Source organism: Rhinatrema bivittatum, chromosome 9, assembly GCF_901001135.1.
Source record: "Rhinatrema bivittatum chromosome 9, aRhiBiv1.1, whole genome shotgun sequence".
Taxonomy (NCBI): Eukaryota; Metazoa; Chordata; class Amphibia; order Gymnophiona; family Rhinatrematidae; genus Rhinatrema; species Rhinatrema bivittatum.
This window is the reverse complement of record NC_042623.1, coordinates 203,712,326-203,727,240: the sequence shown is the minus strand read 5'-3', so window position 1 is coordinate 203,727,240 and position 14,915 is coordinate 203,712,326. Positions and strand designations below refer to the sequence as shown.

Genomic DNA, 14,915 nt, shown 5'->3' with positions numbered 1-14,915 from the left:
CCACCGTTGGGTCCAAGTCTATGGGATGCTATATTCTCGCACTAGACCATTAGAGCTATTTTTATAAGCTGGGTCCAGGGGTGGGGTCCTAACCTCCAGGGGCCAGATTTTGTAATGAATGGGAGAGGTAGGGAGTTAGGGGCAGGACTTGGTGCTAATGTAAACAATATATTTTTATTTTTACAATGGACCACCTTCAGGGGAGTGGGGAGGAGGGGACAAAGGGGATCTATGGAGACACCTGCAAATTTGTTTTTTTTTTTAATTGTATTTTTATTGAAGTTTAATCAATTTTACATTGAAAACAATGTCTTCAGAAAAAAGATAGAAATATCATTCTGATCATTTACAACATAAAGTAAAATCTTGTTATCCATAATATAATAAGAACAATGGGGGAGCCATATATTAAAGCAGAATCAAGGGAATATTACAAAATGTAATTACAACATGATGACATGTACCATTTTACATTTGCCTAAGAGTCTCAAAGGATTTTTCCAAAATATCTGTTAAGTTGTCAGAGGAAATTTAATCTTGTAATCTCTTATCTTTATTCTTAGCAGGCAAATAGAATATTTTGGAAATTACTGGAACAGACAATGTTGATTAGATAGCTTTAAAGCAAATCCTTAGGTGTCATCCACCTGGTCTTAGGAAAGTTCAAGAACCTTAAATTATTTCTTCTTATTACATTTTTTATAGAGTCCATTCTTCTCAGAACTTGATTTTCAGATTTAATTACATTGTACTTCTTTAACCTTTTCAATTTCTGTTTCAACCATTTTCACAGTAGTTTCCATTGATAAAATTTTATTTTCCATACTCTGAGCTTTCTCAATATTTTGTTTTACAACCGAAGTTAAATCACTTATAGCTCTATTCATGTTTGTTAATACCTTCCAAATTTCCTCGAGGGTAATTTTTGCAGGCATTTCCAGAGATGTATTCACAACTATATGTATTTCAGTCTCCTTACCTCCCAACTCCAAAGAGCCTGCCTCACCCAGTTCGAAACGCCGAGCCACCTCATTCTTGCCCTTAGAGCCCTGAGTTGACGGGCTTTCTGAGACCGACTGTTAATCACCGTCTTTTCTCGGGGCAATAAAAGACCTTAGTGTTGCTTGTTCCCTCAACACCGGCATTTGTTGTTGTCTCCCCCTCTCCTTCTTGGGGTCTATATGGCAGGACAGGAATTGTTGGTGCTCTGGAGCTGAGGGATGTTTCCTCAACCATAGCATCTGGCGACTGCTCTCTGCCAAAGACGCTAGCGGTTCCTCCCTTTGGATCTTGGTGCATGTTCCCGAAGGCTTCCTCGATCCGCGGTTGTCTTAATGAAATATTCGGAGTTGAGGTAAGGTTGTCTCGAATCCTTGCCTTTCTCGTTGTATAAGCTATGAAGAAAAACTTCCAAGGCAGAAGGAAAACGGACTTTTTAAAAATTACCGTGGAGCCGGGTTGCGTCCGTACTCACCGTGTGGTGGCCATCTTGGCTCCCCTTACCTGGGAATTTTTTACTACTTTTTTGGGAGTGGCTTACTTGAGATCATCAGCTCCTTTAACCAATGATCTTGGGAGTCTAGGGACATGTGTTAACATCCCAATGCTTCTGAATAGCACAATGCCATTCAATTTTATATTGTGAAGTATCTAGTCTCTTGATTGAAGTCCCTCCTGACGTAGCTAATTGGGGGACAATGAAAGTGAATTACAAATGTACAGTTATTAACGTGACACATTTCTGAAGCTAAATAAAACTGATTTAATTTTCAAAAGCTCTGGACACTCTACCTTTGACCACTTCTTTTTTCCTGATTGCATTATCATAGATGGTTTGGTCTTCCAGTGTTTTTACGCTTGATCTAGAGAAAGCTATAAGTAAAGTGAACTGCAATTAGAATATAATAAGCCTTCCATTCTAAAAGAGCACTAACTACCAGCACATGTCACATCTCTAATTATGAAGCGGCAACCCTATATATATTACACTTGGACCTAAAACCAATACACCTCCTATTAGGAAAACAGAACTAGCCAAGCCGCTATAGATCCCTACAAGGAAACTACACACTAGCAAAATACATCACCTCATTCACACATGCAGTACACAGACAAATCCTTACCAAATAGAAAATAGACCTTAAATAGAAAGGTGCAGACAAAAACCAAACTGGAAACTACAACAAGCCAGAACTTGTATGCAGTGCAACAATGAAAAAACAGAATCATTCCTCATTTCAAACAAAATAAAGAAATATAAAACATCAATCATAATAGTAAAACCATACTAATAAAAATAATATATATTTTAAAAAAGGTTATGAAGAGAACATCCATAATTACAAAAATCATAAAAATTAAAAATAATGTCCTAAACATCATTAAAATATTTCAACATAGCAGACACAAACACCGCCCAATAATTAAAACTAATAAGGAAAACAAAATGTCTCCACTCTCCATACCTGGGAATATTCAGCTTCCAGTCATCCAGAGATTGTCATGGACTTGGAGGGGGGTATTATACCCCCTGTTACTCAGACACATGCTCTCTCACACACTCACCCCCTCTCTCCATCTCCTACTCACACATGTTCTCTCTCACATGCTTGCATCCTACCTCATCCTTGTTACTCACACACATGCTTTCCCTCACACGATGGCTCCCTTCCTCCCCCTCTTATATATATATATGTTCTCACATGCCCCCTCACTCTCCCCCCTTCTTACTCATACATATGCTCTCTCATGCTTGTTTCCTCATTCCCCCTTCTCACTCGCATGCTCTCTCTCATGTGATCCTTCCCTCCCCTCCTACTCACACATCCTTTCACACATTCCCTTTTATTCACAATCTTCCTCCCATTCTGTCCCTGTTTCTCACCCCCTCAATACATCCTTTCCCTTATCTTCCTCCTCTATTAGCTCCCTTCTCTTCCATCATGATATCCACACTTCCCTCTCAGTCCCTTGTGCTCCATTCACCCCTCCCTTTTCCACCTTCCTTCTCTCACCCCATCTCCAATATTCACTTACCCTACCTTCCTCCTCACTTGTGGGCTTCTGCTCTTCTTTGGTTGTTGGGGCCTAGCTGCTGTCCTCTTTGGCGGAGCGAGTGCACTATCATTTCCTGGTAGGGCCCAGCCTCCCCACCCGCCACAATCCCTCCATGCGGGGCCAGCACATGGCACTGGGGTGGGACTTTCATGCTGGTGGGGGCTGGATACCCAATGGTATGTCAATAAATCGTGCAGCCATCCAGCACTCTTTTCTTGGCAACGGGGTATGGGAACCTCACTGGCACCTTGCATTGGGACTTTAATCTGGCAGGGAAATGAGGTGGTTGCTGCAGAGGTATTTTGGGAGGCACTTTTTGTAGCCCCAAAATATTTCTGCCTGAGTCAACCCTCTCACCCTGTCTCACAGTAGAACCAACCCTGATAGTGGCAGCTGTGAGGCAGGAGCAATAGAGGATCACTCCTACCCCATTTTAAATTTTCACAAGAGGATAAATAGGTAAGAGGGTCTATGGGGCTGGGAGTAGGGAATTTTGGGCATTGGCGATGACTTTTTTTTTACATTTGTTTTTCTTTTTCAATTTTGTTTGTTGGTTTTTATGTTCATTTATTAACAATTAAACAGATGAAATTAAAATAGTCAATGGAAAGGGAAACACAAATGAAATGTCTGAGCATACCCCTTAACCCCTTCTTTTTTGATTCCTTCCCTGCCTTCTCTCTTCAGTTTTCCTTCCTCTATTTCCTTCTCAGGTTGCTATCCTGCCCCCTCAACCTCTCTTCTCCTCACATTCCTCGTCTGCCTCCCTTTCTCCTCTGCAGGTTCCCTTTCCACTCTCAGGTTCCGTTCCTTCCCCCCCCCCCCCTTGTTTTCTCACTGCTTTACCTTGCACACGGGGCTTGCTGACATGTGCTTCCTGTATCTCCGGAGCATTACTGTCAGACATTTTTGGAGGGGGCAGAAGAGTATAAATAAAGGCAGGGCAAGGGGACTTGAGTGGGATTTTATTGGTTGCTGCTAGTGATGCCAACATGATCACGGGAGAAAAGGAGAAAAGCAAGGTCACTGCCATGCTTGTCCCTCCTCTCCTTAGCCAGACTCTGATAGCAGAAAGTACCATTGTGCTGATCCAGCCTAGTTTAAGCAAGGGTGCGCATGCAAATACATTTTGGTTTTCATCTCTTTTCCTTTTAATTTTGGTTATTTCATGTCATTTCTTATGTTGTTGTTTCATATTTTTTTTTTGTTCATAGTGTATTCTGTGAAATTATGTTCATTTTTTTTTCCTTTTGTTTAAAAATCGACATAGAAAATGTCAGAGACATGACTTTATAACAGTGGCTGTTATAAAAACTGATAAAGGGGTATAGAGGCCTCTAAATAGTGTAATGAAATGATAACTTATGTGATTCTGAATTTAAAAGCCACATAAAGTGGATTTATTCACTTTTCACAAGATACACAGGATCTCTGAATCATGCTTTTTAACATAGGACGTGATTATCTTATTCACCAAAGGCAACAAATGCTTTTCTGCTGGTTAAAGCAAGTTCTTTGTTAAGTTTACTATTGTTTTGGAAAGGGGACAGGCGCAGGATGAACCACAACAATAAAACCTATCAAATACTGGCCTCCCTGCACTGAATGGGGTAGTTTTAAAATCCCAGAGCAGAAGTTAAAAAATTAGAACTTTGTTCCTGTGCTAGCACGGAGTATAACCAGCAGGAACACTAAAGGCTAGATATTTATTTTCCACGCGCTATTTGCGCCACTCTGCTGCTGTGCCTTTGGAAGAAATGCTCCTCGGACGTGATTTATCATATTGCACCTGCCAACACCATTTCCAGCATAAATCCAGGTGTGCCCCAATTTCATGAAGGAAGGACCTCCTGCCCCCAGGTACACTAAATTCACCATGGAAGATGATAAAGAGCCAGTGGTGCAATCATTATCTTCTGCTCGTGCAAGTCTGATGAATTGGCCCCTTAGACAGGAGCACTTGAGAATCATTACTTTGAAAACATAAAGAGATTCCTTGGGCAGCTAATGCATGTATATATTGATCTGTCCATCTAGGTCTAAAGAAGGATGATGGAAGTTTTGACTGTGAATTTATTCTATTATTTTTAGATTAGAAGAATGGGAATAGTTAAACTGACATTCTATTCATCAGGTTAAAATGCAAGAAGTACTGTATGTCAAAAAAACCCACACTTCCACAGTATGAAAGGTTCTCTCTCTCTCTCTCTGCCTAATGGATTAATTATCTTGAATGAAACCTTTTTTGAAGGATTGAATTAAGTGCTGGATTAATATTGAAGCAACTATCCCATCTTGCCTCCTTCACCTTCGTGATCAGGGAATTCTCTTCAAGAATTAAATGACAGAGGTATAAGATTTTCACTTCTACATATAGACAGGGCAGTGAGGACTATGATTTGTTTTTCTATTCCCTATCTCAGGACAGACATCTTAAAGTTGTAATAAATAATGGGAGAGTTATTGTAGCTGGGTTTTCTAAGTTGCTTATGAATCTATTCAGTAGTTCAAAGCTAGCATACAATAGGGAGGCCAATTTTCAAAGGGATTTATTAGAGCAACTAGGGAGTTATCTGGGTAAATCCCAATGACTAAAACTACCTGCCCTCTCCTTCCACTTCCTCAGAAGCTAAATCTCGCCCCCTACCAGACAGTCATTATGGGGGCAATTTTCAAAACAGCCCACACTACTGAAAAATATACCGGTACCTTTGTTCTTGGACTTTTCACCAGTTGAAAACTGTCTTGGGAAAACATACCTGCAGCTATTTGCACTTCCTTTTCTGTGGGTAATTTTTCTCTTAAAATGATATGCATAGTTTTGAAAATGAAAAAACGATGCATGTCTCCTCCAACTTAACTCCACTTCCACCTACTTTTTCCTGCAGGTAAAAGTACATGGGTTGTTAATCTTCACACATACTTTTTTCCACGTAAAAGAGTGGGCAATTTTCAGACTGTCAATTTACCCAGGTAAAGACTTTTGAAAGTTGCCCTCTTAGGAGGCTAGTTTGAACTCCAGGGGAACAAAAGTTCCTGCAGATTTTGCAACTTCAATTTTTGAAAGAAAACGTTTTATTAATGTAACTAAAAATGTATGCGTTCTGAAAACCCACAAGCACAGATTCACCTAGTCTACCTGCGATGCCTATTCTGTGCACTTAGATCCTGACTGAGGAGTAAAATGGAGTTTATACATGGGTCAACGGCCTGTATTTGCAAACATGCTATTTTATAAACATCCAAAGCATGCATGTATTGTCAGTTTAATGCACACGTTTACCTGCACAAAAAAGGGGTGCTCTAGGTGCATTCTGGGATGGGGCCAAGAGGCACATGCGGAAGTAGCTATTTTATAAGAGATTTACATGAATATATTAGCCAACTTATTCATGCAATTCTACTCCCGCTAATTAGCACAATTAATAGACTCATCTGTTGTCTTCTATTTTTGGATGGGAGGTTTGGGTGAACTGGAGGTTCATAGTAAAGTACTAGGAGGCATTCGGTGAACTGGAGACGGAGTGGGTGAATTGGCAGAGGTATTGGTAAACTGGCAATTTGAAGTATGTGCATATATTTTCAAATATGCTTGCCTCTGCGTACAGATCAGGACACTGCGTGTTACATTATATTTTTTTCCAATGTAAAATATACGCACATGTGCTTATAAAATAGGTAGAGAAAGCACATGCTTTCCTCAGATTGGAAATCTTTGCGCATACCTAGACAAACACACTTACTTGCAGAGCAGAACTATGTGATATTTTTTTTAGAATTGTGCAGCTCCCACCAAACAGTTGTTAAAATACTATGGTAAATCTCCCCATGCTCACTTAAACCATAAATAGTTTTGAAAGTTATCCACCACGCCTTTAACATTTGAGTCTCTCTCATATCAAAGGGATTACTGTTCATACTTCGAACCATTTTGGTAGACCTTTTATGGATTGCCTCTACTGTTTATTACCTATTTTAGATATGGCTTCTAGACTTGGACAATATACTTTAGATCAAGGATTGGCCACCTCTAGTACGTGTCTACATGGAGGCATCAGAAGCCCTTCCAGCATGACAATCCTTCCTGGAAGCAAGCACTGTAATCATTGTCAGAATTCCTGGGCTGGCTATGAAAATCTTGCAATGCCTGAGGTTAGTACAGCTAGACCATGTGTTTTTAAAGTGTTTGCTTTGCCAGATATAGAGGAAGAAGCTGTCCCGAAGTGGTGGAACAGCATATCAGCTTGGAGACCTTGGAAGGGGTGCAATTTTATGGGGAACCAAATCTCATCAGGACTTCCCCCCGCCACCACTACACTGCTGGTTTGCATTTGAAGTTGGAGCTGATTTTGTCAAAGAGGGATGATTTTGCCATGAGAGTATCATGTATGTGAGCCCTTGGGCATGGCTGATGCAGCCTAGCAGGCAAACCTACTAAGCCCAGGCCGATGCTTTTACTAGGACTGGACCTGGGGCTTCACCTATATGAGCCCCGTTCCCCGCAGATTAAGCCCTTGGTTCCAGGGCCGGGCAGGGCTTAGGCAACAGTCCCATGTGTCAAATGAAGTCAAATCTCAGGCAAAGGTCAGGGCTGGCAGTGAGCAAAGGTATCCAGGTCCAGGCCAAGCTAGGGGCAAGCAGTGAGCAATCAGTAACTGGGTCCAGGCTAAGAAGCAAGAAGTTAGTATTTAAGTCCAGGCCAAGGTCGGGGTAGACAGAAAGAAGGCAGGTCGAGGTCCAAGCTGGGGTCAGGGCAGGTGACAATCCAAAAGAGTAGTCAGTATCCATAGCAGAGGTCAGAATCAGGAGTCGGGCAGAGATGGACAGACAAGGCAGGGCACAGAGGACCAAGACACAGGCAGGGAAAGGCAAGATAACAGGGCAAGGCAAGAAGGTAACAAAGAGGCAATTTAGGAAAGACAGCAGCAAGCAGAAGAACAAGGATGCAAGACAAGGCAAAAGGCACAGAGACAAGAATGAACACGCAGTGCAACACAGGAGGACCTGTTGCTGAAGCATTGGCTTGCTGTAAAGTGGGGGTTTAAGTAGCCCAGAGAGATGTCATCATCCATCGATGCCACAGAGGTTTCCTACCACAGGACCTATATCAGTGCGCCAAGTGTGCACATGCACGCCTACGAGAGGCCAGGAAGTCAGCAGGGGTGAAAGCAGAATGGCACCAGGGAGGTAAAGGAGGTGCCGAGTGTAGCATAGTGGCCAAGATGATGGCACGTTATAGAGGGAATTCTTCCCTCCCCCTCTGTTGGCATAGCAACAGCTCCTCTTATTGTTGCTTTTATTGATGCTCCTATTTCTTTTGAGTTTGAAGGTCAAGATCTTCCTATACTGTCTGAAGTGCAGTATCTAGGACTTATTTTAGACTCTGATCTATCCATATGTGCACTTATAAAAAAGGTTTGTAAAACTGTGTTTTTTAAATTACACATTGCTTTGTCTGAAGCCAGTTTTACATACCAATGATGTCTGCACTGTCCTCCAGACTGGTAAAGTAATTCTCTCTTTACTGGTCTACATACATGTACAATTAGGGTGCTGCAGATTCTTCACAATTTTGGGCTGAGGTACTAACCGCATCCAGGATGCCCGAATATGTTACTCGGGTAATTTGTAACATCCATTGGCTTTCTATTCAATAGAGGGTTAAATTCAAGTTGGCACTGTTTTTTCAAAAACTTTTAAATAACTGCAGTTTTACATATTTATAATGCCACCAGGACATTAAGATCAGCAAACAAGGGTTTGCTCGAAGTTCCTTCCTCACGGGTTGCATATCATGAAGTGACATGCAAGCAAGCCTTCTCAGTACTATGCAATACGCTGCCTGAGTATCTGCCAGTGATGACAAGTACTAAAACATTCAAAAAGGCTCTTAAAATGAGAAATTTCTACTTACCTGATAATTTTGTTTTCTTTAGTGTAGACAGATGCACCTCTGCCAGCAGATGGAGACTTAGCAAACTGACGTCATAGTATATATAATCCTGCAGTGACATGTCTGCCAGTATTCTCTTCATAAGCAACTGTGGACAGACTAGCAAATAACAATTTAAAAACATAACCATTTCAATACTTAGCCAACATGAAACTCTGACTCAGACAAGTACATTAACAGTAGTCTAGGGACTGGATGAACACTTACCAGTAATCCCCTGGAACACATAGCCACACAGGACCACCATTTATTTGTTTAACCATTTTATATAACGTCAATCCAAATGAAGATCACAATAGTTTACAACATGTCATACATACTATAGATCGATATGTACATTGACTTAATGTGAACTAACATACATTACAGTATGACACATACATTGGCTAATGTAATCAGGGATGTTCTAGTACATTTAGCTCCAGGTGTCGGTGGGGTAAAAAGATGGAGGTTTATAAGGTGTTATGTTCTTAATGAAATTGTTCTTGTAGGAACATGCTCTGAGTTCAGATAGTTCTAAGTCAGGGTATAGGTATTTTTTTAAAAAAGCATGTTTTTTAGTTCACATTTGAAATTCTTTGTTTCTGGAGTCAGTCATAGAGGCTCCAGTAGAGAGTTCCATAGAATACGGTCTGCTATGGAGAACACACGGTCTCTTATTTTAGTTAGTTGGCAGCCAAGGGCAAAAAGCTGAGTCCATCTGCCTACACTAAGGAAAACCTCCGCCAAGAACCTTGCCTAGCAACTTTCAAAAAGAAGCTAAAGTCTTGGCTATTCACCCAAGCCTTCCCTGAGAGCTAAAACTTGATGAAGCGATAAACGTTATCCATTCCACTGTACATACGTTTCTGTTTTTGTACCCTGTTTCAGTTAATCTTGTTTATGAAAGTTTCACTAAAAGTTCCATGTCAACATGTTACAATGTATTACGCCCCTGAGGCGACAGTTCAGTTCCCATGTAAACCGGTGCGATATGTATTGTATACAGGAACATCGGTATATAAAAAATAAAAAATAAATAAATAATAAATAAAATCATCAGGTAAGTAGTAATTTCTCCTTTCCTAGCACGTAGACAGATGGACTCAGGACCAGTGGGATGCACAAAGCCCAGTCAAAATCGCACAAGCAAAGGCTGTATCCTCCCAGGCCTGCACATCCAGACGATAATACCTGGAAAAGGTATGTAAGGACCATGTTGCAGCTCGGCAAATATCAATGGGGAACAACAATCTAGCCTCCGCCCATGACACTGCCTGAGCCCTAGTGAAATGAGCCCTAACCTGAGTAGGCAATGGCTGCTCCACATCCACATACATGGTCATGATTACCTCCTTAATCCATCGATCTAGTGTAGCCCGCGAGGCTGGTTTGCCCCATTTACCTCCCCCATGAAGGGCAAACAGGCGATCCAGATATTTCAGGACATGTCTCTTGACATCCAAGGGATGCAACAGGAAATATTCCTCTGCATCTTTACTTTTCCAGAGAAGAAAAGGAAATGGACTGATTCAAGTGAAAATCTGAGACCACTTTAGACAAGAAAGAAGGAACAGTACGCAGTTGAATTGCTCCTTGAGTCACCCGAAGGAACAGTTCCTGATAAGACAAGGCCTGCAGCTTTGGAAATTTGATGCACAGAACATATCGCCACCAGAAGCACTGCCTTCAAGGTCAATAACTGCAAGGAAAGGCTACATAGTGGTTGAAATGTTGAACCCACCAAGAAATCCAATATTAGGTTAGGATTCCACAAAGGAACTGGTAACCACAAGGGAGGATGAAAATGTTTCACTCCTTTCAAGAAACGGGCCACATCAGGATGAGATAAGGATTCACCATTCACCTGGCCCCTGATACAGGCAAGAGCCGCAACCTGTACCTTCAAGGAATTAAGGACCAACTCTTTACTTAACCCATCCTGCAAAACTTCCAAAATGAGTGGGAACTCGATTCTCACACCAAGCCTCGAACACTCACCAAACCTGAACATAGGCTAAAAAAGTGGAGAACTTTCGAGCTCGTAGCAAGGTGGCAATAACCACAGAATATCCACGCATCAACAAGCGAGTCCTCCCAAGGGCCATACCAAAAGACAAAACTGAGTCGTATCTTCATGAAGAACAGGCCCCTGCTGCAACAGATTCTTGTACGGCAGAAGACAAAGGGGGTTTTTCTACCAGGAGTCTTCGCAGATCTGCATACCATGGTCTTCTGGGCCAATCTGGTGCCACCAAGAGCACCATCTCCCTTTGGCCTTTGATTCTGCAAACTATTCTGTCCAACATGGGCCATGGGGGGAAAGGCATACAGCAACATGTCTTCTGGCCAGATCTACATGAGAGCATTGATACCCAAGGACCTCGGATCTTTCTTGCGACTGAAGAATAAAGGAACCTTCGCATTGCGAGAAATTGCCAGCAGGTCTAGGAACGGAAGGCCCCAGCAATGCACTAGGAGCTGAAATGCCTCTTCTGACAATAACCATTCTCCTGGATCCAGACTTTCCCTGCTGAGAAAGTCTGCTCTTACATTTTCTTTCCCTGCAAGATCTGGTGATGCCTTTCTGCCCATTCCATAAGTTGGTCTATTTCCAGCAACACTTGCTGGCTCTTGGTTCCTTCCTATTGATTGATGTAAACCATCATCATCATTGCATTGTCCGACATTAATCGGACCACTCAACCCTGTAGTCTGCCGCTGAACTGCAAGCACACCAACTGGACCACCCGGGCTTCCAGGCGATTGACGCTCCAGAGAGACTTTTCTGTATTCCAGCATTCTTGCACCATTATTTCCTATCAGTGAGCTCTCAAACCCTGGAGACTCACATCTGTTGTGAGTACCAGTCAACATCTGATGATGTCAGGGAACTCCCTTTTTCAGATGATCCACTTGCAACCATCACTGGAGGTAAGAGCAGTGGAGCCGAATCGAATAGCCCTGAGATGCAGGTTCCGAGACAGCAGGAAGCGCTGAAGATGACACATATGCATTCTCGCTCACAGCACCACTTCCAGGTTTGCCGCCATCAAACAGAGTACCTTTAGCTAGGACCACACTATGGGACATAAAGCGTTCATCAAAATGCACACCTGTCACATCAACTTCTGAATACAAACTTCTGGCAGGAAAACTGCCCTGCCTCATGTGGAACCAAACACCCAGGCACTCCAACAACTGAGATGGCTGAAGACAGCTCTTGGCTAGGTTCACCGCCCAACTGAGCTCCTGCAACAAGGAGATCAGCTTGCGTGTTACCAGGAGGCTTTCTTCTAGAGACTGCCTGAATTAGCCAGTCGTCCAAATATGGGTATACAAGGATTCCATCCTGTCTCAACTCTGCCGCTACCACCACCATAACATTGGAAAAAATTCTGGGAGCGGTGGCTAGATCAGAAGGTTGAACCCAAAACTGATAATGGTGTCCCAACACCATGAAACTCAGAAAATGTTTGTTCCAATCAGATGGGGATAAGGAGGTATGCCTCGGACAGATTCAAGGGGATCAGAAATTCCCCTGACTGCATGGCCATTATCACTGAGTGCAATGTTTCCATGTGAAAATGAGTCATCCGCAAATTACGGTTGACTCCTTTGAGATCTAGGATGGGACGAAAGGAACTCTCCTTATTGGTCACAATGAAATAAATAGTATATCACTCCATAATTTCTTGAGACATAGATACTAGAACCACAGCCCTCAGACAGCGGAGCCTTGACAGCACCTGTTTCTTCTGTGGAGAGTGGCAGGGAGACACAATGAACATGTCCCAAGGAACAGTGTAAAACTCCAGTGCATATCCTCCTCACATCACCTGCAGCACCCACTGATATAATGTGTTCTCAACCCACCTCTGATAAAAGAGAAGCATCCCCTATCTCCTTTTCCTGAGGGTGGGTTGGCAAACCTTCATTGTGAGTCTTGGGAGGATCCACTTCCCGAGACCCTGCCTCAACTGGGCTGCCTGGGGCTAAAGGTCTGAGACTTGCAAAAGGCCAAGTCCTCTGAAAGTTCAGTCCTCTATAGGGACGAAACCACTTGGAACCCCTGAGATGACTCGTCATACCAAAGGGGCATGGTAAATGCTTCTTATCCTCCAGCAACTGAGGAACCAGGAATTCACCCCACTTACTGACCAGTTTCACCAACTTGCTCCCAAACAAGAGTGAACCTTTAAAAGGCAAGTTCGTAAGATGAGCTTGGGAGCTTGTGTCGGCAGACCAATTTCGCAGCCATAACTGACGCCTGGCCACTATTACCGAAGCCATTCCTCTGGCTGAGGTAAAGACCAAATTGTAGCCTGCATCTACTAAAAAGGCAGTGGCGGGTTCCATAACTGCACTGGAATTTACTCTAGAATGATCAACTTCCTGAAAGAGAAGCAGACAAGAGCGAGACACCAGGGAACAACAGGAAGCTACCTGCAAGGTCATTGCCACTGATTCAAATGCTTGCTTAAGGATGACCTCCTATCATGCATATCTTTCAAGGCCACTCCTCCCTCCACAGAGATAGTCGTTCACTTAGAGATGGCACAGTCAAGCGCATCTACTTTCAGAAAACACATTCTATCACCACAGGATCCTGAGGGTACAGGCCTTCCAAGGTCCAACCTCCTTTGAAATTTGCCTACAGAGCGTCCCACTCAAGATCAATCAATTCTTGAATGTCCTCCATAATAGGGTAAAAACAAGAGGCTTTACTCAAGGAAACCAAAATGGGATTTTTTCTTTGCCTCAGACATGGAATCTGAGCCAGGTACTCTCAGCATCTTCAAAGTCTGGGAAATCAGGACTGGCAGTTCATCTCTATGAAAGAACAGCAACATAGTCCTATACAATTCCATTCCCGGAGGAATTTCCCTATCCTCCTGAGAGTCATTGTCTGCCTCATCATCAGTGCTATCCAGATTCCTGTTGGGAATACTGGCAGCTAATCAAGGAATGCTTTGGCGCCTAAAAATAGTACCGGAAAAAGGAGAGGCCACTACCTAAGGATCTGACCTGGCAGGATTGAACAGGGCTGAAGACTGCGCCTGAAGAAAAAATCCATGTCAAAACCAGAAGGCACTTGTGCAGGGCACCTCTGAGCTGCCATCCCCTGCTGAGGAACCAGTCAAGGGAGTTCCAAAGTCAGGTGTTCCCTTGGACAAGTCCTTAACCATTCCATCATCAGGCTGGGAAGAACCAGGCTTAGTAAAATCAGAGGAAGATAATTCTCCCTGAGCCTCTAAAGCAGTGCTGTCACAAGTTAGAGGACACTGCCGGCTAAGAGAAAGACGCTTAGATTTCTTAGTCACCAGCATCTTTAGTTTGAAGATGTGGATCCAGACAATTCATGATGAAAACATTTATGTGCACAAAAGTTAGGCATTCCAAGTCTGTGCCACAAAACTAAGTGTGCTGTCACCACACCAAACCTGGGCGCACAACCGATAAATTTTAGAATGTGCGCACTGGCAGCATGCCCAAAGGAAACTAGGCGCACAATTTGGACGCCCAGCCAGATGCACTTGCACACACCAATGGACCTGTACAGGGCAGCCAAACGTGCAGAAAATCAGGCGAAGACTCCGCCTCGGCCTACCACGCGACACACAGGAAAAAGCCTAACAGCAGGGCCTCACACACCCGGGCTGTTCAACCCTCCAGGCTGCCCTGTTCCTTTAATCCCCAATGGGAGCAGGAACAAATGTCGGAACAGCACGGAGACTGGAGGAAGTCCTACACAGCCCCTCTGTCTCTGACTTTTTTTTTTTTAAACTTACCTGAGCTCAGCCCTTCCTGGCTGAGAACAGAGACAGTCTTTAGAAGCGAGGGGAGAGGGGAAACTACCATCACTGCCATGCTCAGCTTCCTGCACCCGCTGCCTTTAAGCTGTACAATCAGTTAAGTCCTCGTC

The 14,915-nt window shown here is 43.1% G+C and overlaps 1 long non-coding RNA gene across 1 annotated transcript in view; it reads right to left on the bottom strand.

The window, feature by feature from the left end:
- Positions 1 to 342: 342 nt before the first annotated feature.
- LOC115099511 overlaps positions 343 to 14,915 on the bottom strand; it is a 140,329-nt gene continuing 125,756 nt past the window's right edge. The window contains exons 3-4 of the long non-coding RNA XR_003858811.1: positions 1,792 to 1,872; positions 343 to 1,683 (exon numbers count right to left, since the gene is read on the bottom strand). This is a non-coding gene — a long non-coding RNA (uncharacterized LOC115099511). The remainder of the gene's footprint in view (positions 1,684 to 1,791; positions 1,873 to 14,915) is intronic.